Here is a 16,363-nt window from a genome sequence, read left to right on the forward strand (position 1 = left end):
TTTGTTAAAACAACATTATTCATGAGAATTCAGGTTTCCGAGAACACTTACACCCATATAAAATCTCCACTTCACTTTATGTAAAAATGGTAACACTTGAAAGTAAAGCCGTCTTCAAGGAAATACTGAACTTTCCCTCTGCCACTTGTGTGGTGCATATTAATGTAGAAACGGAAAAATACAAACATTTACCTGTCTCAATGAATATTTTTTACTGTCATAATCTCAACTGCTCATGACTGAAGAATTAATGTTTTTCAAATCTCCACAAATAATCATACAGACAATAATGTTGAAGCTGACAGATTCTACATCTACATCCATACTCCACAAGCCACCTGACGGTGTGTGGCGGAGGGTACCTTGAGTGCCTCTATCGGTTCTCCCTTCTATTCCAGTCTCGTATTGTTCGTGGAAAGAAAGATTGTCGGTATACCCTTGTGTGGCCTCTAGTCTCTCTGATTTTATCCTCATGGTCTCTTTGCGAGCTATACATAGGAGGGAGCAATATACTGCTTGACTCCTTGGTGAAGGCATGTTCTCGAAACTTCAACAAAAGCCTGTACCGAACTACTGAGCGTCTCTCTTGCAGAGTTTATCTATCATCTCCGTAACACTTTTGCATTTATCAAATGATCCTGTAACGAAGCGCACTGTTCTCCGTTGGATCTTCTCTATCTCTTCTATCAACCCTATCTGGAACGGATCCCACACTGTAGGATTCTTCCAATGAATCTCAGTCTGGTATCTGCTTTACCGATGATTCATTTTATATGGTCATTCCATTTTAGTTCACTCCTAATGCCTACTCCCAGATAATTTATGGAATTAACTGCTTCCAGTTGCTGACCTGCTTATTGTAGCTAAATGATAAAGGATCTTTCTTTCTATGTATTTGCAGCACATTACACTTGTCTACATTGAGATTCAATTGCCATTCCCTGCACCATGCGTCAATTCGTTGCAGATCCTCCAGCATTTCAGTACAATTTCCCATCATTACAACCTCTCGATATACTACAGCATCATCCACAAAAAGCCTCAGTGAACTTCCGATGTTATCCACAAGGTAATTTATATATATTGTGAATAGCAACGGTCCTACGACACTACTATTGAGCTACTCAATGAAAATCTTTATGTATGTCTGGTCCCAGTTGTGTGTACTAACAGGAAATCCTCAGGATTTCTTGCTTGTTTAGTAATATCTGTCCTGTAGACTGCATTGTAATCCACAATTTACACCCATCCTTTAGTGAAATTAATAATTCTGTTTCAACAGCAGGACTATCAAAGTACAATGAGGCTATTAATTATTTAACTTTATTTCTGTTTAATATAAGTCTGTCATTTTGTTACAACAAAATGGATCATTATAATCTGAATTTATAGTTCTTACAAAAATATGTTCAAAATTTTTCTACTTCTAATGCTACTATGCTGATGTTACTACATCCTCTACAGTTACATTATTGTGCAAGAAATTTCCCTCTCATATTAGTTTTGTGTCTCTTTTTGTTGCATTAACAATTAGTGCCCACTAATCTCAGCATTTACTTGATGTGATCTAGGAAAACGATTGAAAATATGACTCAAGATTGATGGATAGGCATTCGAACAATGATCTTCTCCTTCTGCAACATCTCACTTGACCATCAGATTAGTATTACTTTTTCTAGCTGTCAGAGATTCATTTCATATAATGCTTTTCTAACAATGGCATAGGCTTCAGTAGCCAATGGTTTAACGATGATGTTCTACTTCTTATAGTTCATGAAATCCCTGGTTTCTTAATCCTGCAAATGGTATACTCACACAGAGTATTCATGAAATTGCATCATTCCATTTACTAAAGTGATACTGTGGTTATTTTCTATAATTATTTTCACTGTCCATTAATTCCCTTCACTTAGAATTAGTTTTCTCTGTACTGCCTAAGCTCTCAATATTTATAGTGCCCATTATATCAAAAGGTGGCCAAGTTTTGAACTGTTCATTTTATGATTATATGATAGCGGAACAAACACTGGTAGCAGTTACTTCTGTAAAAATCTGGGAGTATGAATACGGAACAATTTGAAGTGGAATTATCATATAAAATTAATTGTTGGTAAGGCGGGTGCCAGGTTGAGATTCATTGGGAGAGTCCTTAGAAAATGTAGTCCATCAACAAAGGAGGTGGCTTACAAAACACTTGTTCGGCCTATACTCGGGTATTGCTCATCAGTGTGGGATCCGTACCAGGTCGGGTTGACAGAGGAGATAGAGAAGATCCAAGGAAGAGTGTTGTGTTTCATCATAGGGTTATTTGGTAAGCATAATAGCGTTACGGGCAGATGTTTAGCAAACTCAAGTGGCAGACTCTGCAAGAGAGGCGCTCTGCATCGCGGTGTAGCTTACTGTCCAGGTTTCGAGGGGGTGCATTTCTGGATGAGGTATAGAATACTTATACCTCCCGAGGAGATCAAGAATGTTAAATTAGAGAGATTCGAGTGTGCACGGAGGCTTTCCGGCAGTCGTTCTTCCCGCAAACCATACGCGACTGGAACAGGAAAGGGAGGTAATGACAGTGGAACGTAAAGTGCCCTCTGCCACACACTGTTGGGTGGCTCGCAGAGTATAAATGTAGATGTAGATGTACTCATCCATTAAATGCTGGCAGCCAATGAGGTTTAGTTTCCTTATGGGCACTTTGCTGTGATCATAATGGGACAGTGATACCTACTCTCCTACAATATCCGTACCCAAGTGGCAACACAAGTTCATTCATTGTTGTGCCCAGCAAAGCTTTGTCAACATTGAGGGCATCTCTCCATTAATATGTGGAATAGGTCTCTGTCACTGTATATTTCATTAAATCATTCCTATTGTGATAAACGTGAGAAGTTTTTGAACACAGGTTATTTTTATTTTTGAAAATCATTCCAAAATCTGACATTCGAACACTACAACACATTATCATTCTTATTTCATAAAGAGAATTATTTTCTCTGTGTGGCTTATATTCAGTCAGCAGGGATTTTTGTGTAGCCTAAATTGTACTTAAGGAACTAGAGTCGTAAAATTTAAAATTAGACTCACTTCATCTTGTTTTTACTAATTTTTGTTTGCTGTAACTTTGAAATGTTCCTTTTGTCCACACCTTGGAACTGCCTTTGCATGGGAAAGCACTTGCAAATTATTTCGAATCTTGCTACATGGGCAGAGCAACTTTGTTGATCCCTAAGGACCTCTCACTCCCAACTTTATACATCTGGCACCTTTTCGAAACACCAGCTCTGCCCCACAGAGACCATGATTCTCTTGCTACCCTCATAAAGTCTGCTGGCTGATTTTCCCTTTTGCGAGCTCCAAAAACTGTTCCACAAAATTATTTTAACAATCATGGTTTCCAACCAAAAAATTCTAACACTTCCAGCTCCCACTTAACATCACTCAGCAAAAAAGCTACTTCTGACAGGGTTTTTGAAAACTTCTTTCAAATGGGTACCATCCTCAAACACAGTGCAGTTGGCCCAGACCAGCACCTGTTCAGCAGTCTGGCCCATTCACTCCAGGCTGAACAAAAGCATCCATCAAAAGCATCCATCCCCACATCAGAGAAACCAGCCCTGGTCTATGTAATAGACACAGGACAGGAACACAGGCATAGTCAGGAAAAGATATGTTACAACCTTACTTAACATCATTTAAATTCTTTGTGCTGTTAAATGTTCACTACCAATCATATGGATAACATGCCAGGTGACATGGTAGCCCTGGGTTAATGTCAGTGGGATACATCCTAACATTTTCAGTAATTTGTAAATGCCATTTTTGTAATATTTCTGCCGATGCAATGTATGGTCCACTAGTAACTAATCATGGACTCCCCCCCCCACACACACACCACACAGAGAGGGGGAGGGGGGGGAGAGAGAGAGAGAGAGAGAGAGAGAGAGAGAGAGAGAGAGAGAGAGAGAGAGAGAGAGAGAGAGAGGGGGGGGGGGAGGGAGAGTGAGAGACTGAGGGGGGGGGGGGAAGAGAGAGAGAGAGAGAGTCGAGATTGATTGATTGGTTTATTGATCCATTTTCATCTACAGCTGCACAATGTGCAAGAGATATTTATGTTAATATTAACAGTTTTACGTATAATATACCTTTGTACATAATAACACACATTAATATATCAATTAATGATGAATACTTAAATAAATGTTGTTACGCTATATACAGAGAGATAAAATACAAATGTTCTTCTGAATGAGACTACATTGGGTTAACATAGAAAAATTTAGTTTTGTAGGTGTTCATGTACTGTGTAAAAGCAGTGGTCAACCAAGTACGATGTAAATTTAGATTTGAAGTGACCAATGTTTTGTATGTGTTTAATGGTATCTGGTAAGGCATTGTATAGTTTGATACTAGGATGGATAAGGCCATTTTGAAATAACTTTGTGTTGGCACTTTGAACATGTACATCCAATTTTTGTCTTGTATCATAGCTGTGTATTGTGTGATTTTGAGTGATGAGTGGTCTTTTTGTATGTAAGTCTTGCTTTAAATACATTATATTTTCAAATATATATATGCAAGGAAGTGGCAGGATCATCCTTTTTTGAAACAATGGTCTACATGATTTGCGATTATCTACCCCTTCCATTATTCTTATAATTTTTTTTTAAATTTTGAATGTTTTGAAGGCATCTGCAGAATTTCCCCAGAACTTAATCCCATACCAGAGGTGAGAGTGTACAACTGCGTAATATACACACTGAAGGATGTTGTAGCTGGTACAATTTTTTAACGTATGTAACACAAAACAAGAAGCACTTAATTTTTTGTTCATTTGCTCAATGTGTGCTTTCCATTTCAAGTTGTCTTGTAGATGAAGTCCAAGAAATTTGGTACAGGCTGTTTTGGCAATTGTCTCTCCATATAGCTCTAGATTGGGTGATATAATATTTTTTGTTTGTGCTGTGTGTATATCTACAGCTACAGTTTTTTCAGTGTTTATTATTAAGTCATTGTCATCAAAGTAACATGTTAGCCTGTCAGTGGCTTCTTTTATGTTTTTTACAAGAGTTTCCTTTAATTAGAACACTCGTATCATCAGCAAATTGAAATATTTTACTGCGGTCATTGCTTATGTTTGGCTGATTTACATAGAGTAAGAACAGAACAGGACCCATTACTGATCCTTGTGGCACTCCATATTTAACAGTCAGTAGTTTGGAATTATATTTCCTAATGACATTGCCCCTTGAGTAGGAAGGCTACCAAAGAGTGAACACAAACTAAGTATGGGCAATCTGCAAGCATGTGTGAAAGGATAAATGAGGTAAAAACAGGTAAAGTCCTGTGGCATTGATGTGTAGGAGCATTTTGAAATGTTGTTCAGTTGCCTAATTGGGCAGGCCTTCCTTCCTCACACAAAAAATAACTTTCCCTTCATGAAGAGTGGGTGTAGCTGTCTAGTGTAGATGATTGCAAGAAGTATTTGTAGAGCTTAGTGTTGTGTTTCTGCAGTTGATGGCAATAAGTGAGGAAAGGAAGAATGAAACCAGTGCAGATGCACAACCTACTCATCTCATATAGCCACAAAAGGGCTGCCTAGCTTACAGTCCCCGTCCAGGAAATTAGTGTAATATCTGCTGATAAGGCACTATACATCACCACCTTTCCTCCCCTTGCTGGACAAATACTGGTGACGCAGATATCTTCTACCACCAGGATTCCAACAACCTATGAGTCAATTATCACCACACAAGTGTGCATTAGTGTTGTGTGCAAATACAACTGAAGTTAGTTGCCAAATCAGTTGTTAAATAACACTGGCAAGCAATGAAAATGTTTCAGGCTCAAAAATGGTTAATTCTTTTGCATTTCCATCTGATGAATTCAAAAAAGTGACATGTCATTTTTATAGTCAACATTTTCAGTTTGGGGGAAATTTTGTTTTTGGAGTTGGCACAACTATCCAATAACAAAACACAAATGTTCTTAAGCTGTTTGTAAGTCATAAACATAGATACTGTTGCTGTGACTGTTTCATATAGTTTCTTCTGTAATTAAAGCAGAATTTCTGGTTTGAGAGTGCCTTTGTAGCATAAAATTCACGAAAATACCATGAAAATGTTTAAATAAGGGGAATAATTTTTGTTACATTTGTGGTGAAATAACATTTTCCTCATAGAAACGCAATCTGATGCCTCTAGTGAAGACTGCCTTTCAGCATTATTTCGGTGTGAAAGTAGGAGACCAGAATAAGTCTTGGGCTTCACATGTATGATGCAATGCACGTTCAGTTACACTGCGAGATTGGCTGAAAAACAAGAAATGATCTGTGGCTTTTGCTGTGTCTACTGTTTTGCGGGAGCCTACAGACCGTACAGATGACTGCTATTTTTGCTTGACTCGACCTATAAAGGCAGGATTGTCTATGAAGGAAAGAAGAACAGTGCAGTACCCAAATCTTTGAGCTGCTAATCTTGAGATAGTTTACCAGTTCCTACTCCACTTGAAAATTGTGTGTTTGAAGTAGAAAATGAAGACAGTGTGGAACAAGAAGAGGAAGAGGAAGAAGAAGAGGAACCAAGCAAGCCTTCCACAACCCGTGACCCTGACTTTGAGGAGAAAGATGATAAACTGCACAGACTGAGTCAAGCAGAATTGAGTGATCTCATTACAGACCTCGCTTGACCTGTGAAAGGAGACGGCAGAAATTCTTAGCAATGGAATCTCCTTGAAAGTGGTGTCACAGTACAGAAAATATCACATGGACTTGCTTCCCTTTTTGCAGAAGAAAAACGATCTTGTTGTTTGCTGCAACATTATGGCTTGATGATATCTTTGAATTTGAACCATGATCCCACTGAATGGAGGCTATTCATAGAATCCTCCAAGCTTAGTTTGAAAGCTTTGTTATTTCACAATGGCAACTGCCTTCCTTCTATTCCTGTTGGTCATGCAGTTCACATATGCAAACATGACAGCCCTCTTGGACTCAGTCAAATATCATGAACACAAATGGAAAATTGGTGGTGACCTAAAAGTCATTGCCATAAGCTTAGGAATGCTACTTGGGTACACAAAACATTGCTATTTCTTATGTCTGTGGGACAATGGGGATAGGAAATCACATTATATTAAAGCAGACTGGCCTGCAAGAAATCTTAACCCTAGCGAGAAAAATGTCATTGCCGAGCCTCTTGTGGACTGAAAAGATGTTCTTCTTCCGCCATTGCATATCAAGCTGGGTTTGATGAAAAATTTTGACAATGGTATGAACCAAGAAGGGAGAGCCTTTAAGTACATAAGAGAGAAATTTCTGAAATTAAGTGATGCAAAAGTTAAGGAAGGTATTTTCATCAGGCCACAGGTTTCAGAACTTGTAAAGGATTCTGCATTTGACCAAGTTTTGGAAAGGAAAGAAAAGGAAGCTTGGAAAGCCTTCAAGTGAGTTGTTTTTGGATTTTTAGACAAAAAAGTGATGGTAACTACACCCAGTTTGTGACAGTACTCCTGCAAAAATATCCTAACCTTGGATGCAACATCTCCCTTAAAATCCATTTTTTCCACCCCCATCTATATTTTTTCCCTCCTAGTTGCGGAGCTGTCAATGATGAAGATGGAGAAAGATCAGGACATTTCTGTTGTGGAACGAAGATATCAGGGCCATTGGAATGAAGCAATGCTTGCGGATTACTGTTGGTCTTTGTGTAGGGATGCTCTGGGACTCCATTACAAGAGGCAAGCTAAAAGATGATGATCTCATGAAACATCACATGATTCTCTTCAGACCCAACAATCTGTGAGGTATTCTTCAAGAAGTTTAGAACTCTTAATATGTAACTACCTGTATCATTTTAAAAAATTCAAATACGCTTTAAGTGTTGTTAGCATACGTAATTAAAATGTATCTCTCTCTTTTAATCCATTAATATGAAATACTTCCACATCATGTGTATCACAGAAACTAGAGCTAAGGAAAATTTTTCATTGTCATATTCATTTTTCTTGACCCAAAATTAGTGTGAATTGACTCATGAAGTACAGCCTGGTGTAATACGAGCCAAAATGGCATGCAGAATAGTAATTACAAGAAATAAAGGTAGAGAGCAACTTTGTTTTGTCACATTCTCACATAAACATCAGCAATCAATATATGTACACATTTACACCCCTGTCCAATGTCCAAGATGCAGAAAAATAAATTTGGTAAAAAATGCATGACATAACTGAGAAAAGTACAAATTGAAAGAGGAGATCTTTAATAATACTCATTAAAGATGTGTGTTCTACTTGGCAAAGGTATTCAGACAAACTACATAAAAGAACAATAGCTGTAGCTCATAATAAAAGCCAATGTTGAAATTTATTATTAAATGACAGATACTATATACAAGCTGCATTTGGAATTAGTTAAAATTTTGTGCCAAATTTCTTTGGTGATGTGAAAGCTACAACTGAATTATAAAATTAAAGATGTCATCAAGTTTTGGGAAATACTGAGATAGAAAATAATAATAATAATTACACCAAAATATCTAGTAATGTACAAAATAAGCTTTATCAAAGATTTGGTGAAATAGATGCTTAGTAAATAAATAAATACTTTCATAAAAAGAAAACAGAAGATTTTGTGTGTGATTCAAATAATGAAAAGTTTATTCTGATTTTTAGGTGCATTTACTCACATTAATATTCTTGGTGATGTTTGTATGTGTGATTTTATGCCTCTCTTGCATTTTAGATGTCTTATTTAGGTTATTTTGCAATTGGAAATCAGACAAAATGTTTCTTGGACTGTTTGTGTATAAAAATAAGTACCTGTTACAGTTTTTTATTACTTAAATGACAAATGACACAATTGTAGGCTTTCCTGAAACATTATTACGAATGAAATTAAGATTTTGTTTGTTTTTTTTAGAAAATTTATCAGTTGCCTAATCTTCCAAAGTCATCTCTTATACTTCCTCTCTGTTTGCGGATACTAAATGTATGTCAATGCAAACATTTTACAAACAATTGTGTCCATAACTAATGAAGTCACAAATTCAGAGGGGAAGGAGAGGTAACATTCCCAATGAGATGTAGTTGATGACATAGCTTTTTTGTAGATCTGATAAAAAATTATGGAGTATAAATGAATTTAAAATTGAGATTTTCTGTTCTTGAAGTGATTTAGATGATTAATCACCTGAAAAATTATGATCCTCTCTCAATAGTAAAGTGCCTAGTCACAATAGCTGTTTAATGTGTGACTGAAAGAAGTTCAGTGATATCAACATCCACATGTAGCAGGTTTATTTTCATCTAATAGCACATAAAAACAAGTAGATATACTGATGGTTATGGGGCACTCGAGCCCCATTCTGACGCCCACAGCCCCCTCACTTATAGGCCTGTGAATGTACTTCCGTGTTTGCCCATTTAATTTTCTCTGTGTTAGTTTCCCACTGTCTGCTCTGCCATTCAGTAAAACAACTGAAAGTCTTGGAGTGATTATGCAAGCAAGTCACTAAGGCCTGTGTCACTAGGTAGACACAGAAGCACAGAATGAGAGGAAAATCAACATTTGCAAAAGGAGGAACACTGGAGTAGCCAACAAAAGAATTCCAGGAAAACTAGAGAAGAAAAAATAAAAACAGTAATACAATTTGGAAGTATTATTGTGCAGCAAATAGGCTCGTAAATATATTTCACACTTCAGCTCACCAACAAAATAGACATCCTTGAACACAAACACATGCATGCGTGCTTGTGCAGTGCTTAAATAGAACCAAATGTCAATACATTGTCTCCTGTGGAGAGTCTTTCTCAAGACAAAAAATATCAGAGTATAGAATAATTGATAAGAAGGAAAAACTAAAATGGGAATGGTAAGAAAGAAAAGGCAGAATGGTAGTGATTGTGGTTGTGATTTTTGTTGGTCCTCTAAATTACCTTTTGTACAGGTTTGTGCTTGTAGCATAGGACATGTCGTTATTTTACAATCTAGACAATATACATACAATGGGTTACACAGTATAAACACACAATAGCTTGCAAAGTGTATACATAACACTAATGATGTACAATATAATCACCCGAGTTAAAAAATACATTTCTTTGAGTCTTATATTGTACATGAGTAGTACTATTACATGAGAACTACTAGCATTAATTTGGAATTCTAGCTTCTATTAATGAGGTATATGACATTTATCACTCACAGGAAGAACTGTTGCTCACTGTCTGCTCATGTAGTCAGCCACACTATAGATTGTAGATTTCTTCTTCTGTTAGGAACGTTTTGTTTTTTAGGGATGCAAGGAACATTATCTCAGTTTTTATGTTTTATAAGTCTCTTGGCAGTGCTTGTATTAACTTTATACCAGAGTATCTAGGTCCTTTTTCAAAAATATGTATGAAATGAAAGTCTGTATGAAATGCATCGCAATTGTCTTCTGTTCCTTGTGTTATGCGAATGAAGAGTCTCGTTGGTTTCCAGTTTTATGGGATCTCATAATGCAGTCACAGGGGTCTTGAATATACACAGGGATAGAAACGTCAAAATATTAAGATCTTTGACACAGTTTCTGCAAGATTCTTTTTGCTTCTTTTTCAATATAATTCAAATGGCTTTCTCCTATAGTATGAATATCTTCCATTCTGTGATCCCATACTGCATGTATGGTTCAAAAAGTCCATGACAGAGAGTGTACAAGAGGTCTTGATTGCATACTGTGCCATAACAAATAACTGTGAGCTTAGCTTGTTGGAAACAGTATATATCTGCTACTTCCAATTTAGCTCGCTGACCATTCTTATTCCTAAGAAATTAACTGAAGTTACTTCTTCCAGTTCTTTTTCACCTATAAAAACTTTTGTGTGTTCTTACTTTTGTTCAGTGTTGAAAACCACGTATATATATCTTCTTTTTTTTTTCAGGTAAATAATCAACTCATGGTCCATGATACATTGTGATGTATTATTGACTGATATAAAACTGCTTTTCTCAAGCACTTCAGAACTGTTGGAAAGATTTAGCATACTCATATCATCTGCATATAGTATCTTATTTTCATTTTTATCTATTTGTACGTTATTTACAAATATATTGAAGAGGGTAGGTTCCATAACAAATCTTTGATGTACAGCATACTTAATGCTTCTAACTTCTGATTTGTTTAAGTTGTTAATGGTTACATATTGCCTCCTGTTTCTGAGATACGATGCTTTCCAGTATGCTGCTTGTCCACAAAAACTAGTATTCTCTAGTTTCTTTACTATGACTGCGTGATTAACTGTGTCACATGTCGTGGCTATGTCAAGAAAGACTCCAGACACTAGCATCCAGTTGTCCAAAGACTCCTGTACAACAAATGCTGTTAATGAGTCAATTGCTATTTCCATTGATTTCCCTTTATAGTATCCGTGCTTCTGGTACAACAAGAAATTAACAGAGGTAGAGGAAGAGTTGTAATATTGATATACAGGGTGTTAAAGTATTCCTTATTTTGAGAGGTGGTAGTATGGACTAAAACAAGACAAAAATGTCCATTAAACATGAGCTCCAAAGTTCATGCCTTAAAAGCTATGAGTACTTGTTCATCATCACTATTGTGAAACACATGTCTTCTATGGCAAGCTCTTTGCTGTTACAAATGACCTAAGGAATGCAGTAAACGAATGAGAGCACAAACCTCTGCATTGACATTGTATGCAGTAAATATATATTAGTTTTGTTACTGTAAATAATATTCACAGTTCTGCATGCGTGTGGCAAATACATTAGTTATAGTGGAACCCATTTGTGTTGTGATAAGTTTGTGAAATGCTTTTACATTGTGTTTTTATCTTTGCACTTACCAGCCTAATGGGAGCCTACTATTGCACACAGGAAATGGCAGACATGATCTTCTGTTATACACTGGCAAATGGAAGCAACTGTCAAGCCCACATCCTGTATGCTGGAAAATATCCAGAACACAGGGTACCATCTGCACAATTATTCAGCCATCTCCTCCAGCTACTTGCAAACTGGCTCTGTAGCTCAAACAGTGGTGGAATGTTGGAGATCTTACACTATTTATACACCTGTGGTGGCAGAGCAACTGTTGCAATGAGTGGATGAAGTTTCTGAAATGGGTGCATGTAGAATTTCAGCAGCTATCAGGTTTAGTCATCCCCTAGTCTGAGCAATCTTGCATAAGCAGTTGCTATAGCCAAATCATATACACAGCATGTCCAAGGCTTCAGTCATGAGATTAGCCTGCCATAATGCATTTCTGCCCTTGGCTGTTGCAAAGTTGTGGTGCAAATCCACTTTTCACAATAAAGATACTGTTCAGACACGGGTGATTTAACATGAGATAGGATTGTCAAACCCCCCATGAACCATGGACCTTGCCGTTGGTGGGGAGGCTTGCGTGCCTCAGTGATACAGATAGCCGTACCTTAGGTGCAACCACAATGGAGGGGTATCTGTTGAGAGGCCAGACAAATGTGTGGTTCCTGAAGAGGGGCGGCAGCCTTTTCAGTAGTTGCAAGGGCAACAGTCTGGATGATTGACTGATCTGGCCTTGTAACACTAACCAAAACGGCCTTGCTGTGCTGGTACTGCGAACGGCTGAAAGCAAGGGGAAACTACGGCTATAATATTTCCCGAGGGCATGCAACTTTACTGTATGGTTAAATGATGATGGCGTCCTCTTGGGTAAAATATTCCGGAGGTAAAATAGTCCCCCATTCGGATCTCTGGGCGGGGACTACTCAAGAGGATGTCGTTATCAGGAGAAAGAAAACTGGCATTCTACGGATCGGAGCGTGGAATGTCAGATCCCTTAATCGGGCAGGTAGGTTGTAATGTCAGATCCCTTAATCGGGCAGGTAGGTTAGAAAATTTAGAAAGGGAAATGGATAGGTTAAAGTTAGATATAGTGGGAATTAGTGAAGTTCGGTGGAAGGAGGAACAAGACTTCTGGTCAGGTGACTACAGGGTTATAAACACAAAATCAAATAGGGGTAATGCAGGAGTAGGTTTAATAATGAATAGGAAAATAGGAATGCGGGTAAGCTACTAGAAACAGCATAGTGAATGCATTATTGTGGCCAAGATAGATATGAAGCCCACACCTACTACAGTAGTACAAGTTTATATGCCAACTAGCTCTGCAGATGACGAAGAAATTGAAGAAATGTATGATGAAATAAAAGAAATTATTCAGGTTGTGAAGTGAGACGAAAATTTAATAGTCATGGGTGACAGGAATTCGGCAGTAGGAAAAGGGAGAGAAGGAAACGTAGTAGGTGAATATGGATTGGGGGTAAGACATGAAAGAGGAAGCTGCCTGGTAGAATTTTGCACAGAGCACAACTTAATCATAGCTAACACTTGGTTCAAGAATCATGAAAGAAGGTTGTATACATGGAAGAAGCCTGGAGATACTGACAGGTTTCAGATAGATTATATAATGGTAAGACAGAGATTTAGGAACCAGGTTTCAAATTGTAAGACATTTCCAGGGGCAGATGTGGACTCTGACCACAATCTATTGGTTATGAACTGTAGATTAAAACTGAAGAAACTGCAAAAAGGTGGGAATTTAAGGAGATGGGACCTGGATAAACTGACTAAACCAGAGGTTGTACAGAGTTTAAGGGAGAGCATAAGCGAACAATTGGCAGGAATGGGGGAAAGAAATACAGTAGAAGAAGAATGGGTAGCTTTGAGGGATGAAGTAGTGAAGGCAGCAGAGGATCAAGTAGGTAAAAAGACGAGGGCTAGTAGAAATCCTTGGGTGACAGAAGAAATACTGAATTTAATTGATGAAAGGAGAAAATATAAAAATGCAGTAAATGAAGCAGGCAAAAAGGAATACAAACGTCTCAAAAATGAGATCGACAGGAAGTGCAAAATGGCTAAGCAGGAATGGCTAGAGGACAAATGTAAGGATGTAGAGGCTTATCTCACTAGGGGTAAGATAGATACAGCCTACAGGAAAATTAAAGAGACCTTTGGAGAAAAGAGAACGACTTGTATGAATATCAAAAGCTCAGATGGAAACCCAGTTCTAAGCAAAGAAGGGAAAGCAGAAAGGTGGAAGTATATAGAGGGTCTATACAAGGGCGATATACTTGAGGACAATATTATGGAAATGGAAGAGGATGTAGATGAAGATGAAATGGGAGATATAATACTGTGTGAAGAGTTTGACAGAGCACTGAAAGACCTGAGCCGAAACAAGGCCCCAGGAGTAGACAACATTCCATTAGAACTACAGACGGCCTTGGGAGAGCCAGTCCTGACGAAACTCTACCATCTGGTGAGCAAGATGTATGAAACAGGCGAAATACCCTCAGACCACAAGAAGAATATAATAATTACAATCCCAAAGAAAGCAGGTGTTGACAAATGTGAAAATTACCGAACTATCAGTTTAATAAGTCACGGCTGCAAAATACTAACGCGGATTCTTTACAGGCGAATGGAAAAACTAGTAGAAGCCGACCTCGGGGAAGATCAGTTTGGATTCTGTAGAAATATTGGAACACGTGAGGCAATACTGGCCCTACGACTTATCTTAGAAGCTAGATTGAGAAAAGGCAAACCTACGTTTCTAGCATTTGTAGACTTAGAGAAAGCTTTTGACAATGTTGACTGGAATATGCTCTTTCAAATTCTGAAGGTGGCAGGGGTAAAATACAGGGAGCAAAAGGCTATTAACAATTTGTACAGAAACCAGATGGCAGTTATAAGAGTCGAGGGACATGAAAGGGGAGCAGTGGTTGGGAAGGGAGTGAGACACGGTTGTAGCCTTTCCCCGATGTTATTCAATCTGTATATTGAGCAAGCAGTAAAGGAAACAAAAGAAAAATTTGGAGTAGGTATTAAAATCCATGGAGAAGAAATAAAAACTTTGACGTTCGCCGATGACATTGTAATTCTGTCAGAGACAGCAAAGGACTTGGAAGAGCAGTTGAATGGAATGTATAGTATCTTGAAAGGAGGGTATAAGATGAACATCAACAAAAGCAAAATGAGGATAATGGAATGTACTCGAATTAAGTCAGGTGATGCTGAGGGAATTAAATTAGGAAATGAGACACTTAAAGTAGTAAAGGAATTTTGCTATTTGGGGAGCAAAATAACTGATGATGGTTGAAGTAATGAGGATATAAAATGTAGACTGGCAATGGCAAGGAAAGCGTTTCTGAAGAAGAGAAATTTGTTAACATCGAGTATAGATTTGAGTGTCAGGAAGTCATTTCTGAAAGTATTTGTATGGAGTGTAGCCATGTATGGAAGTGAAACATGGACTATAAATAGTTTGGACAAGAAGAGAATAGAAGCTTATGTTAAGACATACAAGAAAATTTACAGGAAGGTGATCAAAGAAGCCAAGACAATGCACAATGACAGTGTAATTGCTGGGTCAGCAAACAAATCAAAAGCTATATGGAATATAGTAAAAAAAGAAATAGGCCCAAGCAAAAATGTTAGAAATCCAGATGACTGTTTTAAAGGATGATCAAGGTATGCTAGTCAGAAATCGTACTTTAGCAAATTACATTAATGACTACTTCATAAATAGTCCAATCAATCTGCATAAAAATTGTTCTAAGATTAGTAGAACATAAATCCCAGAAGAAAAAAGTGTTAATTCATTATTGCTACCTCCCACAAACAAATTAGAAGTTAATCGAATAATAAAAACAATGAAGAATAAAATGTCCTCAGGGACTGACGAGATACCTTGCTCAGTCATGATGAGATGTGCTAGTGTCATATCAGACCCACTCTCACACATCATAAACATATCATTTTCAGGTGTCTTTCCACAACAATTAAAAATTGCAAAAGTAAAACCATTGTATAAAAAGGGCAATATACATGAAGTGGGAAACTATAGACCAATAGCTTTATTATCGATATTTTCAAAAGTAATAGAGACAGTCATGAAAAACAGAATTACAAATTACCTCGAGAAATTCAATCTATTGTCTGTAAACCAACACGGCTTTCGCAAAGGAATGAGTACAGAGTCAGCCATCACCCAATTGATTGAAAATATTGTAACGGGGCTAGATAAGAACAACAGTACAATAGGAATAAATTTGGACCTCTCAAAGGCATTCGATACTGTCCAACATGATATCCTGCTAGACAAATTAGAATATGTCGGTATACGAGGAGTAGCTAAAAAGTGGTTTCAGTCATATCTCCATAATAGGAAACACGTAGTAGAAATTGCAACAACAAACAGTAAAAACCAAAGTATTGTTTACAGATCGGATAATCAGACTGTGCCAATAGGTGTACCGCAGGGGAGTGTTCTAGGACCTCTCCTATTTCCTCTTTACATAAATGATATCAAGATTCCAGTAAATGGTACTC

This window comes from Schistocerca nitens, chromosome 3, assembly GCF_023898315.1.
Source record: "Schistocerca nitens isolate TAMUIC-IGC-003100 chromosome 3, iqSchNite1.1, whole genome shotgun sequence".
Taxonomy (NCBI): domain Eukaryota; kingdom Metazoa; phylum Arthropoda; class Insecta; order Orthoptera; family Acrididae; genus Schistocerca; species Schistocerca nitens.